The sequence below is a fragment of the Cibotium barometz genome, chromosome 6, assembly GCF_041138505.1.
Source record: "Cibotium barometz isolate CiBa-2024 chromosome 6, ASM4113850v1, whole genome shotgun sequence".
NCBI lineage: Eukaryota > Viridiplantae > Streptophyta > Polypodiopsida > Cyatheales > Cibotiaceae > Cibotium > Cibotium barometz.
In genome coordinates, this window is record NC_141051.1 from 25,541,750 (window position 1) to 25,559,469 (window position 17,720).

At 36.0% G+C, this 17,720-nt stretch overlaps 1 pseudogene; it reads left to right on the forward strand.

Moving 5' to 3' along the window:
* The first annotated feature begins 4,513 nt into the window (after positions 1-4,513).
* On the forward strand, positions 4,514-15,531 carry LOC147637566 (uncharacterized; annotated as a pseudogene).
* The last annotated feature ends 2,189 nt before the right edge of the window (positions 15,532-17,720 follow it).

Here is a 17,720-nt window from a genome sequence, read left to right on the forward strand (position 1 = left end):
TATATATGTATATACATATATATGTATATATATGTGTGTGTGTGTATATATATATATATATATATATATATATATATATATATATATATATATATACATACATATACATATACATATACATATACATGTGTGTGTATATATATATATACATACATATACATATACATGCATATGTGTATGTATATATATATATATATATACATGTGTGTGTATATATACATATACATGTATATGTATATATATATATATATATACATGTATATATACATATACATGTACATATACATGTATATGTATATATACATGTATATATATATATATATATACATATATACATATACATGTATATGTATATGTATATGTATATATACATGTATATATATATATATATATACATATATACATATACATATACATGTATATATACATATACATGTACATATACATGTATATGTATATATATATATATATATACACACACACACACACACACACATGTATATGTATATGTACATATACATGTATATGTATATATACATGTATATATATATATATATACATATACATACATACATGTATATATATATATATAATATATATATACATGTATGTATGTATATATATATAATATATATATACATGTATGTATGTATATATATATATGATATACATGTACATGTATACATGTATGTATGTATATATATATATATACACATGTACGTATGTATATATATATATGATATACATGTACATGTATACATGTATACATGTATATATATATATGATATATATATATATATACATATATATACATACATGTATATGATATATATATATATATAATATATATATATATATATATCATATATGTATGATATATATATATATTATATATATATACATGTACACATGTGTAAATATATATACATGTATATGTATATATACATATACACATGTATATGTATATATACATGTATATATATATATATACATATATACTTCCCCCCCGTTGGCGCGCGCGGTGTGCGGTTCCAAGTTTCAGCCACCACATGGCTTGAGCTGGTACGTCGCTCAGTGATATTATCTTCTCATTCTCTTTCACAGGCGGCCATCGCTACTCGATATTCCGCCACACTTCAGCTCTATCTCTTTAGCGCGCAGTAGCATCACATGCAGGTCTTCTCTAGCTTCTGCCACAGTTCAACACATGCGTTAGTAGCATCACGTTAGTTCTGCCCCATGCGAGCCACAGTTCGACGCTAGATCTATCTACTGTTTAGCGCTCTTCAGTCGAATCAGCAGCTTCATTCAGTGTCACAGCATAGTATACGCGTGTACTTCAGCTGTAGCTGCGTCACATGCACAGCATATAATTATTCTTCCGCCCTTGCATAGTTCAGCTAGCTAGCGTCACAGTTGATCTGAGCAACGCTAGGTCAACTAGCTTCACGTACAGTGTTTAGCGCTCTTCACGAATCAGCAGCTGCATGTAGCGTCATCTTCTGCCACAGTTCTGCCAGCGCTAGATCATCTAGCTTTAATAATAGCTAGCGTCTTGCACAGTTTATACATCTAGCTCTACATAGATCTAGTTGTATACATCTGGCTTATACATCTAGCTCTACATATACTCAATCTGTTTCCACCAGCGCCATAGCTTATACATCTAGCTCTACGTATACTCAATCTGTTTCCACCACCGCCATGTTTTAAACCTGCTCGCCATAGCTACATCAACGTCGTTGGAAATTACCTGCGAGCTTGCCTGCCGGCCAGAGTACCTATGATCGCGTCCAAGCTTCGGAGAGAGTGCAGAGAGTGCGGGGATCCGAGAGTCTACGCTTGTGACCTGATCAGCGCCTATAACATCCAGGTTGGTTATATATTAATGGTTGTGCTTTTAATTTTAATACTATATATAATAAAGTAATAAAAGCATAAACCTAAATTCTTGTATGTGTATTATACATAAGATTAATCTAAAATGAATGCTCAAGGACAAGAGTGGAAAAGTCTTTGTATTTTGAAATCCTTGCGTTTCAATCCTTGTAACTCCAAAGCTTTCCCAAAGCCTATGTCTTTGTATTTTGAAATCCTTGCATTTCAATCCTTGTAACTCCAAAGCTTTCCCAAAGCCTATGTTCTTGTTTTTTGAATGAGAAGCCTTGAAAGAACTACGTAATATTGAATAAACAAAAGGATGTGCGCCATTAATGGTACACCCCACTCAAGGTTGATCCACATAAAACATTTGAGTTTTAAGCACCCAAAACACACAACGACCAAATTGCCAAAGATATATATATATATATATATACATATATATATATATATATATATATATATACATATATATATATATACATATACATATATATACATATATATGTATATCTATGTATATACTTGTATATGTGTACATATATATATATATATATATATATATTCTTATTTACATGTGTATACCTTTGTTTTTGTAAAGATTACATACTATGGTTATATGTGAATATTTTGATCATACTATTGATATTTTGTGTTTTTGTAAAACTTTATAAACTTATTAATTTAATACAGATGGAGCTTGTGTCTCATGCAACCTCAAGGATTAGATGCACTTGTAATTACAAATGTAGACGAACAAATCAAGGATGGCAACTTATTAGTAAAAGTACTTTTTATGAGCATTGTCATCATGATTTAATTGGAAGTTCCAAGGCATCTGTCTCAAGAAGCACAACCAAATGTTTTACTGGTTGAAAATATTTAAAGAGAAGAAATCAATCAAAGAAATTTAAACTCTCCTATAAGGCCTCAACCGAGGCAAAGAAACTCTCTTTCAAGGCCTCAAAGGAGGTAAAGAAAGATTTGGTGTGATTGCAATTTGTATTGTCATGGAGGACACAATGTTCCTCCATCTACATTTTCCAGGCACCAAAAGTTAAAGAATAGATTTATTGGACTTAGAGGTAACCTAGAATTATCTCCTCTTAGAGATACACCTGACCAAAGAGATATTGAAATGAATGTAGCTTTAATGCATGAGAATACATGCTTTGAGAGCATTGATGAAGAAGAGATCCCTCCAAATATAACCCTAGAACATGAACCTAGTTTGGAGGAGCCACAAGGTATTAGCTTGGAGGACAAGATAATAGAAAGAATTGTAGACCTTCAATCCCTTTGGGACGATCATCAAGTCTCAATTGATTTACAAAATAAGATGCTTCATTTGCTATTTGGAGATATGGGAGGATCAAGAGTCAACTCTAAAAGTGGAATTGCTAAAAAAGAGTCTCTTAGTAAACTGTTAGTGCAACTACCATCATCTTGGGATGGAGATCTTGATGGTATTCAAGTTCCTGCTTGTTGGGACCAACTAAATTCATTGTTTAAAGGTCTTGGAATGGTGTCTGTACAACAATACAAGATATGCATGGGAGTAGATGGAAATATTCATAAGCCTGAGCTACTTTATCCGAGTAATGAGGATAATTATATTGGAAATCGTGTCTACTGTAATTATAGTGGAGAAGGTAATAAAAAGAAACTCAAGCGTGATTGTGGAACTTGTTGTGAGAAGTGTAAAGTTTGTGGTGCTCCAAGAAAAGAAATGCTCGCATTTGATTACGTTCCTATTGGTGAATAACTCAAATTGCTAGTCAAGAGTAGAAGCTTTTGTCATGACTTTATGAGTATGTGGCACATGAAACAAAGATGGTTAGGCAAAGACTCATGCGAACAATTAGAAAATATTCATGATTTTTGGGATGGATCTAAATGTCAAGACATTCAAGACTTTTGGAATCCAAATGCTTTTTATGAGTTGCCTGTTGTTTGTGCAAATCCATGTTACAAAAAGAAATACACCACCTTTCCTCAAAAGAATATTTCGAATATATTACCAACATCATGGATGGAGGATCGCCAAGAGTATAATTTTGTATGTAAGCAATGTCGTCTACCGATTCAAATTTCAAAGAAAACATACAAGGGAGATCCTAGAAATTTTGCCTTATTGTTACATTGGGATGGTTTTCAAGCATCTAGGACAACCCAAAAAGATTGTGGAGCTGTTGAAATGAATATTTTGAATGCTACATATGGCTTAAGCTTAGGAGTTTTACCAATTTTATTTGTACCTTTTAGTTGCAAAAAAATCATTCATAATTTAGGTGATGTTTTTGGTGCATTTTTGAAGCCATTAGTAGAAGAACTTGAAAGCTTATTCATTGATGGTATTGATGTGGTGTATAATTATCCCCTTGAAAGAATTTTTGAGCATCCACATGAGGAAAAAAGGGAATGTAAGATAAGAGCTATGATGATGGTTACTGGGGATCACCCAGCACAATGTAAACTTGGTCTTTTCAAAGATGGAGGGCAATCATTTTGTCGAAGGGATAAAGCTAAAGCTACCTTAGATAATAGTAATCCAAGATTTATAGGTCGTTATGTATATGACCAAAATAGGTTTTAAGCAAGATATCCACTTGAAAAAAGAGACATTTCAGAGATGGTGGAAGCTATTGAGGAAGCAAAGACAGAATACACAGCTAATGATAGAGAAGCTACTTTAAGAAAAGCAGGGTTATCAGGTGAATCTATCCTATGGAGGCTATATGATCTCTATGGTTTTGATTTATCACTTGATCTAGTGTATTATGTCATGCATATATTCTCTTTGAATATTTTCAAAAATTATATTTCTTCTCTATTTTCAAAGAATTATAGTAATTCAATGAAGAAAGAAATCGATGATGCAAAGTATCCAAAGTAGTGCCACCTACAATTCAGTATGGTCGATGGCCTAAGTCTCCTAGCAAATACTTTGAGAGTTTCAAAGCCGAAGAAAATCAAAAGTTTATCCAATGGTGCTTGCCATATGTCCTGCGTGTAGTGCAAGGCATTTCAAAACATCATAAAGACTTGGGCGTCTTAATGATTGATATTGCACATAGCTTTTACAACTTCAGCCGAGACTATGGATGGTCAAAAGAAAGTATGGAAGTTGTGTTAAATTTGCAGCAATGTGATGAGCTATGGTGGATCAAATGCTAGAATCAACATCATTAACAAATAGATTAGATGATAATTAAGATATGATTAGTGAGCAATTAACTGATAGCTTAATGTAGGCATGGATAATAAAAAACCAGCAAATTCTCATTAGGCCAATGCCTCAATTTATAGAGTTTACATCCAAGCATCCAATCCCACTAATTTCTCCTTGATTCACTCCACCTCTTTTGCTTGATTCTCTCCACCTCTCCCAGAATATCTCCACACCTCCTAAATCTCCTCATGCTACCCTTTATTCTCTCCCAGTAGATACTTTTCACCTTTTCACAAGTTCTCTCACATTTACAGATTCTCTTTTACAGCCTCTTGCCAAGGGCTTGTTCCCGCACACACCCTATTCACTTGTATATTTCAACACCTCTCCTCAAGTGAATACTCCTAGCACACCTAGACCCTATACCAAGTTTCCCTCTTACTTGATAGTCTGCGACCAGTGCCTCAAGTCCCTAAGCTCATAGTCCTTGATACTCTCTCTCTCTCTCTATGTGTCCAAGGCTACTACAAGTGCCCGTGACCTTGACTAAAGTGCTCACACATACATCTACCACATGGCCTACATCATCGGTGGCTCAGAGGTGGTTTTACTCTGTTGGGGCAGGTTACATTGGGTTGTGGGGTTTCTCTCTCTCTCTCTCTCTCTCTCTCTCTCTCTCTCTCTCTCTCTCTCTCTCTCTCAAAAAAGATGATCTGACTCCACTTCCTTAGGAGCCTCCATGAAGTTTGTCGATGTCATTCCTTCTCCACTGGGTTTGCTGTAGTAGTCTCTTGCCATGTGTCCTGGCTTTCCATAGTTGTGGCAAATGAAGGTCCTTCCTCCTACTCTTCCTCTTCCTCGTCCTTGTCCTCGAGAGAATCCTCCTCGGGTGAAGAATGCTTTTTCTTCTCCTACTATTGAGTCCAGCCATTTCTTCTCCTACTATTGAGTCCAGCCATTTCTTCTCTTTGCCTCTAGTCTCTTGCTCTAGTAGAGCTCCTTCTATCTCGTGTAGCTTCAATTCAGGTACATTCTTTAATGTTGCTACAATGTTTTCATATTCACCTTTGTCCACACTCTTCAGAAGCACTGCTAGTGCCTCATCATCTTCTACCTTTTTGCCAATAGCTGCCAGTTGTTGCTTAATGCTTTTATATTTGTTCAAGTGTGTGATTAAAGGTTCACTTTCCTTCATATCCAATTTGTAGAATTATATTAACAGGTTTATCTTTGAATTTTAGCTTGTGTGCCAAATAATTTATTGAGTTCATCCCATGCATGTTTTCCCCATTGTACCCCTGTGATGTGATGAATGATTTCATCATTTAAACTGAGTGCAATAAGTCCCAATGCTTTTTCATTCCTGCTCTTTCACTCATTTTCCCCTCACCTTTGGGTATTCATCTCTTCCCTCAACTAGCCCCCACAGATTTTTCCTCACTCATGATGAGCAGATACATGGTTTTTGTCTGCCATGTGCTCCGTATTAAATTTGGCTATCTCTTGTGCCGTACTCATGATGATGTGAAGGGGGTCTTACCTCTTGATCCAATTTCAAGATTCAAGGGCAATGTCTATCCTTTTACAACTCAATCTGGTGTTTAGGTGATGATTACAACAAATTTATCAGCATAATTTTACTAGTAGAAATTACATTAAACCATTAGGGCCAAAAACGGCTAGAAAAGGGTTGTTTGTTAATCTAAGGATTAAGAAATTGTCCAATTGTGAATTGACACGTATACAAAAGTATGGCATTCTTGTCTCCTCCAAATGTCTTCTTAACGGTTCTATTTTAGTGGCGAACGGCCAAAACGGCTAAATTTAGACGTTTACGATGGCTAACATTAAAGTTTGGGTCCAAAATAGTGACATCTTGTTCCATTTTTTATTTCAAAAAATCAAGCATGAAGATACGAAATCCTCTTTTCAGGCCTTGAAAACAACGCTATTAATGACAAAACACCAAATTTTTTCAAACGTCTACTTTCCACCTTCCCTTCATTTTGGCATATGGTTTATTCTCCTTTCTTTGCACTTTCAAAAGATTCACTATTTTTCTCTTATCTGTGAGCTTCTATGGCGTCCTCACGTCGTCCTTCTCATAATATAACTTCTTGTGATTTTCATAACACGAGAGAAGATGGTGTTTGGAAACCCATGTCTTTTCGTGTGAATGATTGGGTAACAATGCTTCCCTCTTGCAAAGGTGCCCACAGGGTGAAAAGAACCAAGCGAAATGAAGTGAAATCCCATTGGAAAGGTTGTGTTCTTGCATTCAAAGTGACCGACAATGGCTGGCTTGCAAAAGTTCAACATGTCTACATGGCCAAAGACAAGGTGTTGAACTTGGATGAACATCCAATTCTCCATTCTTACTGTAATTCAACAAAACTTTATCTATTTGATACAACACAATATTTCTCTTTCTGATATATTTGTTGTTTGTTTCATTTCAGTTATCTTTCCGTCAACAGCTGTGGAGTGGCAGCCTGTTGAGAGCTTAAGTGGCACATTCAAAGCAATTCACAAGGGGATTGCAGATGTCATGTACATAGACAAACCACCTTCATTTTACAAATCAGTGGATTTATTTGTGTATTTTGCAGAATACAGGGTTCCATCAAGAGAAGGTGTTCATGGAGAATTATATGACATACCTATTCCCACATTAATGTCACTAGAATGGGAAGTTCCTGATCCAAATACTATAACAAGATTCAAATCCAAAATCAAAGATGATATTCTTAAAGCAATGTCTCCTGGAAGGATTTCAAGAAGGATTAAAATTCAATGGTTCTTGCCTATACATGTCTTTGTGGCATGTTTCAAAACAATGGAATTGGAGAGGACAAGAACGATGTGGCTTAATAGAAGACTTGGAATAGGCTCCAAAGCTTTGTCAAACTTATATCTAAGTCTGGACACAAGCACAAAATCTTTGCTCATAAGAGTGATCCTATGAGCAAATGCAGCAGCAATGTAGCCATCATTCATAAAGTCGATTAAAAAATCTTCAGCAGCCTCTTGAAGACACATGAGGGCCTGGGTCTCCCATCGCGCTTTCTGAAGATTTGTGTTTCTCATTTTGCCAACTAACCTTTCTGATATGTCCCTAACAACCCGAGTAAATGGCAGTCGAGGGATGAGAAGACTAGTAGATTTCTGTGCTGCTCTTATCTCTCTTAAGGACTTCACCTGATAATTCAATCTCTTTCTTGCTGTCGCCCTCGCACGAGGCTTTGGAAGAGGCTTTTCTTGTTTGGAAGGTCCTGGTTTGTCCTCAGCTTTTTCAGTCTCCAATGGTGGGTAGACTTTCCTTGTAGTCTGTTTTGTCCTTGCCATTGAAGCTTAAAAAACGAGACCAGATGAAGAGATTTGTATAATAGGACAAAAAAATAAGGTAGCCCGAACGAAGCGATAGAGCGAATCCAAAGATAATGGAAAGTGATAATCGCTTGATTCAGGAAATAAAAAAAAGTAGAAGTCCCGAACGAAGCGATGAGGAAAATCCAAAAATCTCGGATGAGCGTAATCGCTTGATTCGGGCAGGAAATAAAAAAAGAAGAAGTCCCGAACGAAGCGATTGAGAAAATCCAAAAATCTCGGATGAGCGTAATCGCTTGATTCGGGCAGGAAATGTGCAATCGCTTGATATGGGAAAGGACGGAACGAAATGTCCTGGAAAGCAATCGCTTGATATGGGAAAGAAATGAAAAAGTAGGTTTGGGAAATAAAAGGTAGCCTGTTTTCGCTTGATACAGTGTCGGAGAAAAATATGAATATTTTCAACAAAATTAACTTTTTATACCTCGGATATGTCGTACAAAGAACCGTTGGGTATACGTGTCATGTAATCATTATTGCCACGTGGCATAAACGGTCACTATTTAAGGTGTTTTAATCACGCTACGTATATTTTTCAAAACTCTCTTTCAATTTTTTTCCCCAGTTTTGGACCACTTATTTGCGTCAAATCAAGCTTTGCATCGTATTCTCTTCCTAGCCCTATTTTGCAAAAATCAATATTTATTTTGAGACCTTGGAATTGCCAAAGCCCGCACCAAGCGATAGAGGCATTCCAATTTTTTTGGACCTTTCATTTTCGCTTCGTTCTGGCTCATCAGAATTTTTCAGGCATTTTTCTCAAATATCTCAATGAGTAAAGTTATTGCGGGTCGACATGAACTTGTTGAAGAAAGCCCAAGTGAGAAACTCTTGAATGCTATTTTGCAAGATGGTCATGATATGAAGATATACGTTGATGCAGTGGAGATATTCAATCCAAGGTTTTCTCTTTCAGATGTTTTGTTGAAGCTAAAGGACATTCTTAAAGATGAGTACAAGCAATTTGAAATGTCAATTCAAGCTCATTGTTTTCGTATCGGAGACCATGATTTTTGTCACCTTACAGATTTTACACAGCTGTCTGTGGAGAAAGCCAAAGTTACAAAGAGGTTCAGTAGATTTTCAAATAGAACCTCTTTCACATGCCCTTCATCCATTTCTTGTCCAATCCATAAAAAGCATTGCAACCTTGTCCCCAAGGATGTCTCCTTTCTTTTCTTCCTATTTTTGAAAGCAGAAATACAGGATAAAGAGCAACAACCAGAAATTGATGCAGAGAATGAGGAAGAAAACTTAAATGTCACCACAGTTTCAAAGTTAGAGAAATGTGAGATTTTAGAAGAGGAAGAAATTGATGTTCAAGCTGAGGAGAGAGAAAGTGCCAATCTTGATGTTGCAGAATTTAGGGCTTTCACTATTACTGAAGAGCCCTCAGAGGAAGCAAGCATATCTGAATCCTTTGTTACTCTTCCAAACCTTCCTTTCTTCTATATCAATGAGAAAGATTTTATTCCTCTGTCCTATCTTCAATGTCTCTTCAATATCAGAGAAGACTACTGTATTGCAGCAATTTCAGAAGCTTGTGAAGTGGCCAAAGACTTTATTGATACAGAAGTAGAGTCAAAGGAAGAGTTTTTGGCACTTGATTTGCAAACATCTGACAACTCATTTATCCCTGCTAATGATGCACTTGCCTTGTGCCTTAAAAAAGTGGAAGAGGGGAAACCTTCCTTGAGTGATGAGGATTTTGAGAACAGGCTTATTGAGTTAGGTATTGAGTCTTTTGGCAGAGATTTCAAGCTTCAGGTAGATTCTGATAAAGTGGAAAGGGTTGGCTCATGCAACTTGATGAAAGACAAAGTAGTAATTGAGGATGAGTTGCAGAAGGTAGCTTCCATTTAATCTTTTGTAAAATGTTATTGTGATTGTAATTTTTTTAAATTGAGGTTTTTGTCTTGCAGATTGAATTGCTTGATAAGGATGATTTTCTAGGAAGAGCTAGAGGCAGCAGAGTGAAATCTACAGACACTAGGTCAAGAAGGCCTTCATCTGCTCTCATGCACTACTTGCCTACATTGGATAAGGCTGTGTTCTGTGCATTCCACATGAACTTCTCTGAAGATGCTGAGTTGCCAATATTTGCCTTGAAGGTGTTGTCAAGGTTCATGGGATATACTCCCCTTCAAATAAATGCTAACAAGGTTTTGCTTCTGGAGAGAGCTGCTGCTCTTAGAATCTTTGGATATGCTGCAGGTTTCAATGCCTCAAGAGCAGGATACTTTCTTTGCTACTCTAGCTATGCAGCTGCAGACAGCTGAGGTGTCAGATATCAATCTTCTTGGAGGTTATAGAAGGAGAAAATTTTTGAGATACAGAGGTGACATGCCAAGTAGTCCCAAGAGAATCAAAAGCTAATGTACACAATATTTTGCAAGGACCGATTTTATTTCAGCAAATATTTTGTTAAAGGTACAAATGTGTTAGTAATCATTAGTCTCTTTCTTGAGGTGTTGGTGTAGTTTCAGATTGCTAGGTCTTTGATCTCATCCTTTGTAATTGCCTCCTGTAGAACCAATTGAATAATTCTTTTAGTGCATTGCTTCTTCTTTGTCCACCTCCTCCTCTTCGGGTACATCTAAAAAAGGAAGTTCTTGCTTGATAATGAGACTTTTCCATTCCTTGTGTATTCCATGTTGCAAGTGGTCCTTCTGTAGCAAAATATGGTCCATGCAAGTAAAGAATATGCTACAAAGATAATTTTTGTTAGTACATTTAAGAAATTACAAGTAATAAGTCTGGACACACCAATTTATAACTGTTTTGATAAGTCTGAACACTCACCAAGTAATAAGTTATGTCTTTTTCTCCCCAGGCATCTATGATAGCTTTGATCAAAAGCTTTATTGCGTTTTTGAAATCATCTGCATAAGTATTTGAACCAACTTGTTGTCTAAGGACTTTGAAAAAATTGTCGAGTTTTTTCCAAACTTCCATACGTTTGTTGGCTACATCTGGTCTACTTTTGACATTTGTGGTGATGACACATAGCTGTTTCCAACAGTTCCACATTGCGTTGACTTGTTTGGTGTCATGGTTGCTCAAAAATCTTCTCGCTTTTGCTCCTCCCATTGAAACATCTTGCAGAACATCACCTGTACCTCCAGAAAGAACAGGATCTTTTTTAAGATGCACTTCCCCACCATGAAAACCCATTTCAGAGAGCAAGGCTTCGCACTTTTCTATGCACTCATCTGCAAGTTTAGTCGGCTTAATAGAATATGCATAGTCCAGATGAAGTCTGAGCAATTTGTCCAAGATTCTTATCTCTGCATGCAATGTACATATATGCACATTTTTCAAATGTATTGGTAGAATTGGATCCCATATTTTAATAGAAGTTGGATAATCGACAACATTCACATTATTTCTGGATGGTGGTTTTCCAATCTCATTTTCTGCAAGCCATTCTCTTGTCCCTGTGCTTGCCATGCAATAAAGACATGGATATTTGGTATTTGCTCCTCCACATACACCAAACATACACTTCAACGCCTTGAGGTCGGCACTCAAATGCCATTCCACAATGAAATCACCTATGTCGTCAACATGAAGCTGTTCACCTGTATTTTGGCTCTGAATAACTGAAGGAATGTCTATTTTTGAGAAGAGCCACTTTAATGTTTCATGACTCTCTACTGGTACCTGAGCTGATCCAATCCACCATAGCTCCATTTCTGATTGAGTTTTGTGGTATGGAGAATCAAGCTTACCTTGACTATAGTCCAATGCTTTATTCATTAGGGATATAGATATTCTTTCCATTTTTTGACATTTTTGGATTTGAGCTTCATCTAATTTTAAAACAAATACAAGTTTTCCTTCACAATCTATTTCTCTTATGTTGTAATATCTCACCATAAAAGATTGGACTTTTCTAATGTTCATCCAAATATTATTATAAACGTTGTATTCAAAAGATGATTTTTTTTTTGTCTCTCATATGGCATTGTTCCCTCAATATGGAAATACTCTCCGAAATGTTTAGAAATTTCCTCATTTAACAGAGTTCTATATTTTCCAACATTGTGAGGTCTAGGCAACCCAAAAGCTTTGATTTTGTAATACTTAAGGACCCTGAACCAGGTTTTAGAGATGGCTCTGTATCCCTTTCTACTCACTCCCACTGTGTCACAAACTTCTTGCATTTGGGAAGGCTGGACTAATAAGTCCATATCTTTTAATAGATGTTGAAAGATCAGTTTTTTTTTAGTTTGATTTTTAGGAAGTTCTAAAAGTTTCAAGATATCCGACCTATTCATAAGCTCATTCAAAAATCTTACCCTTTCCTGAGCATTAGACATGTCAAATCCTAGAAGGCTAGTAACATGATCTCTTACAAGTTTTAACCTTTTTTTTCTTTGTCCAGAGCTCTCTGTTAAGTTAACTACATCCCGCATTCGTTTTACTCGTGCTCTTAATCCTATTGGAGTTTCTTTTAAGGTTTTCAATTGATCATTTTCTTGTTTCAAAGACACTATTTTATTTTCAAGTTCTATAATTTTTGTTGCATTCAAAGATGAAGTATTTTGAAGATATGTAGTATATTCTGCATAATTAATATGTGATTGAGATAGTCTTGAACTATAACCAAGTAAGCCATCCTCCCCATCACCAACAAATCTAATCAAATCATGTGGTGTGTGAAAAGAAGGATACCTTCCTGTTTTGGGATCCGGTGGATATAGACTTCCATCTGTCCATAGGTCAATATGCTTCTTTCCTTCGTTGCGAAGATGTTGAGCTTCATTTGCACATGAAAGGGATCTTTGGTAGACACTCCGTGTAGTTGCATACTCTTGGTTGAGCTTGATATTCAAATGAAACTTACGATTAGATGTATCACTCATTACTAACAGATCATGAGAGACACAGAAGAATGAGAATGAGATGTAGCTTGTGAAATTTTTAGAGAAGCAGAGGAGTGAAATTTTTTTGGAGAATGGATAAGAGCGCGTTTGGAGAGAATGGTCATTTTGCCGCGTAGTCACTAAAAGAGGACAAATTTCGAGACGAGCCATTAAAGAGTAGCATGAAAACGATATATTTTTTTAGATTTTAAAATATGCACTTAGATACGTATTCAATCAGATAGATATGCTTTAAATACCCAAAACGGCTAAATTTGGAGCCGTTTTGACCATCAACATTCTACTAATTAGCAAGTTAGCGAAATTCCTTACACAGCCCATTTTGAGACGTTTTTGGCCCTAATGCCAAGGGTAACAAATCTGTACGGAATGGTTAGAGTATCAAACCTTCTCCAAATTACAATCTGAAGTTATAGGGATCTATATCAGATACCCAATGGTTAATTTGAATCCTCAATTATACCAAAAAATAGTGATTAGTACTAATTAATCACTGATAAGTAAATTAATCCTCTATTTTGTGTACAAAAAACAGAGTATGCGGGGAGTCTAAATCTGAGGACTTAGAGTTCAAATGAGCTCAAATCCTTTCAAGGCCATCAATAGCAATCAGTCTAGTAGAGGATTAAGCTAAGAAACATAAGATTTGACCAAACATTGAATGCTTAATCTCTATTTTACCAAAGTCACCTGCAGATTTGATGAAGAGCTTAGATCTCACTGTAGACTTGATCAAATCAAAATCTGTCTCTTCACCAGCTTGTAGAGCACCCTTGAAAACCCCTAGAGCCAAGAGGAATTAGAGCCATTGCATCTGGTGAAGAAGAAATCACATTTTTTCCTCAAAAAATAGGCATCTACAAAAACGCGTAGAACTGCAGCAGCACGTGGCGATTTGATGCGCACTGATTTGATGAGCTGAATGGTGGGGAGGCTGGCTATGCTTGCCTAGAAGCTTTTTCCCTAATGTTAATCCTGGAGGGAGATCAAGCCCCTCCACTAGTAGCTGGGAGTATAGAGAGCTTATTGAAAACAACTTAAAAAAATGATTATTTCTTAATCATATACTAATCCTAATTAGCAAGATAATGGGCTCATAAATTTGATGGATTCTAGGCTAGGCTCTGATACCAATTTGCAGCAATGTGATGAGCTATGGTGGATCAAATGCTAGAATCAACATCATTAACAAAGAGATTAGATGATAATTAAGATGTGATTAGTGAGCAATGAACTGATAACTTAATGTAGGCATGGATAATTAAAAACCAGCAAATTATCATTAGGCCAATGCCTCAATTTATAGAGTTTACATCCAAGCATCCAATCCCACTGATGTCTCCTTAATTCACTCCACCTCTTTTGCTTGATTCTCTCCACCTCTCCACCTCTCCCAGAATATCTCCACACCTCCTAAATCTCCTCATGCTACCCTTTATTCTCTCCCATTAGATACTTCTCACCTTTTCACAGGTTCTCTCACATTTACAGATTCTCTTTTACAGCCTCTTGCCAAGGGCTTGTTCCTGCACACACCCTATTCACTTGTATATTTCAACAAGTTGTGAGGACTTTGTTACAATCATGGAGAGTCCGAAAAGAAGAGTATACAAAGCCAAATTCTTCTCCTTTGGAACATGTTGCAGGTATATCAATATCAAACTTTTTTGATAGTTTTAATATCTTTTACATAATAATATTAAGTCTAATTAATTTAATTATATCTTTATAGGTAATGGAGAGATCTTAGATCATGTTGTAAGGCATGGTCTACATGATCGCTTTTGGTGTTATACCTTTGAGCGTAATGTGTCTTCTTATGTTGCGATTAAAACTAATAATCTCAACAATGAGGTGACTTATGTACATCACTACAGTTGTGTTCTTTTCACCAAAGCTTATAAAGCCATGAAATTTGATAGATATCATCTATTACCTAATGAAAGGTTGCTACTAGAATTGCATGAGGTTCTAGTTACACCAAGTGGTTTTGTGGTGGCTGACCATGAAAAACTCATGTGTTTGCCATGGCATAAAGATGGAATTTTTGAGGTTCCATCAGCTAATAAAGCTAAAAAATTATGGAGTGATATGAGAAAGTATATACAAGATTGTTATTGTGAAAGTGTAATAAAGAATAAGGGCATTGCAGTTACAAGACAGAGACGTGAAATTCGTGATGCAAGCAGAGTGCAAGCATAGATGAGATAAGATATGCAAGGAAATTTTGGAATATTGTCAATGAAAGCTTAGATGCACTCCAAGTAACATGTTATAAAAGTGTATTTTACAACGGAGACCTATACAATATTGGCGATGATGTGGTAGTTAAGGTAGATGGAGAACAAACACCACAAGATAATGTAGGCCATTGGAAGGCACACATTACTTCTTTATTCTCTATGCAATATAATGGAGAGAGAATACTCTTCTTTGGTGGAGAGTATTATAAGCAATGTGTGGTTGGAGATGGTGGTGATGAACACTTGCGTATAGATGCCATCACAGGGATGAGTATTTTGGAAAAGAATGGTCTTACATTTGATTGGGATAGCATAAGACCAATTTCTTCATTGTTACATAAGTTCTATTCTCTATATTTGTGCTCAGAGTAAAAATTAATTGCATATGAGGTAAAGGATTTGCAACAAAGAAGTAGATTACTTAGATATGGATTAGTAGGAAATGTGCCACCTTGGTTGGAATCCCATGACATTGTCAAAGTGCAAAAAAGTAATGAGAAAAATTGTAGCCTAGAATATGCAGAGAAGTAAAGCATAGTGGAGAAGAAGTGAAGTTAGCATTCTTGAAATGCGATGAAAGAAATGAAAAAATATGGAAGGTTCAAGTGGAAGAAAGATCTTGGAGGCATTGGAGTTGTTGTGTAACAAGAATTTTGGGGTGGACAGTTACAAAACGACAAAGAGTTCTTCATGAAGGCCAAGTGAAATGGATTTCTATAACATGGCAGTCTTAAAATTTACTTTTTCTCCAGGTATGAATCTTTATCACAACTATTTTTAATTTATAAGGTCTTTTTCTTAACATGCCAAGCTAGCATCTCTCCAAGTCAAGTTAATCTCTACACTAATTCTTTGATAATAGTTTACTCTCTTTAATACTATGCATTCTTAAGTACACTGGTGTTTTTTTCTTTCTCTTAATTTGAAATGCTTATGCATGATAGTCTTTAATCACAAGAGTCGCATCTCTTAAAGAAGTCTCTACACTCATCAAGTTAGCCTCTCTTAACGAAGTCTCCACACACACACACACACACACACACACACTGTCTAGACTTGTTAAGATTTTTACATAATCTTATATGTATTGATTTCAGCTATATATGGCAAGGATGTCATATGAAGTTCCAAAGAGATTGAAGGGGCTCGTGCATAGGCCACTTTTAAAACCAACTCTTGTTTCTAATTGTATCAACTCTTTCCTTCCTAGTGTACTAGCATGTCCAAAGACCTTTCAAGACCATGTTCGAGAGCATATGGGATGCAATCAAGTTATTGCACTAGATAAAAATGGAAAGAGGCATTCTATGACTTATAGTCAAGTGTTAGATGGCAGGGTAGGGGAATCATGCCTTTCTACTCTTGACTATTCGATTCCAAAAGGCAATTCAATGCTTCAAGATCTAGAGGGATATCTAGAGTTTAGGGATGATATATATCTTGACTTCCTAGAATCTATTAAAAGAGGAAATCATGATTCAAAAGTTTGCATCATTTATAGTGATAAAGTTAGTGCATCACATATAGATCCCATGTGCACTCTAGGATGGATGGGATTAGTGGAAGGGGAAAAAACTTGGTATTTTTGGGACCCTAATGATGTTAACACTATGGCCATTTGGAAAAAATGTAAAGCATACATTACCTCCCGCATAATTAAGCTTTACAGCTGAGGCAGGTTCACTTGTTTTCATTCCTCCAAGATGGCCACATGCTGTTTATACATTTGAGAAATCCTTAGGGATTGGTGGATCTATGCTCACTTATGACAGTCTTCATCAAATCTCTAATCGATGGAATTGGCTGGTGGATTTGTATCCTCAAGACAAAGTACCTTTGTTTGAGGATATAAAGAGCACTCTTGGACGTTTACATGGCTTCTCCTCATTAAATCTTGACTATGAGTTTTTAGTTTGTAATGCATTCTTAGATGACTGGTTAACAAAAGTTAATGACCAAACTCACAATGTTGTGGTACTTATTAGTAGTAAGAGAGGATGCAAGCCAGGAAAACGAAAGACATTGAGACCCAAGCCTATAACCAAATTTGGAAAGAAGCCACATGGCAACAAACATTGCCACCCAAGATCCTGAGCATGACCCTACAAAGAGCAAATATTGTAGAAGAAATTTATCTTCATATGCATA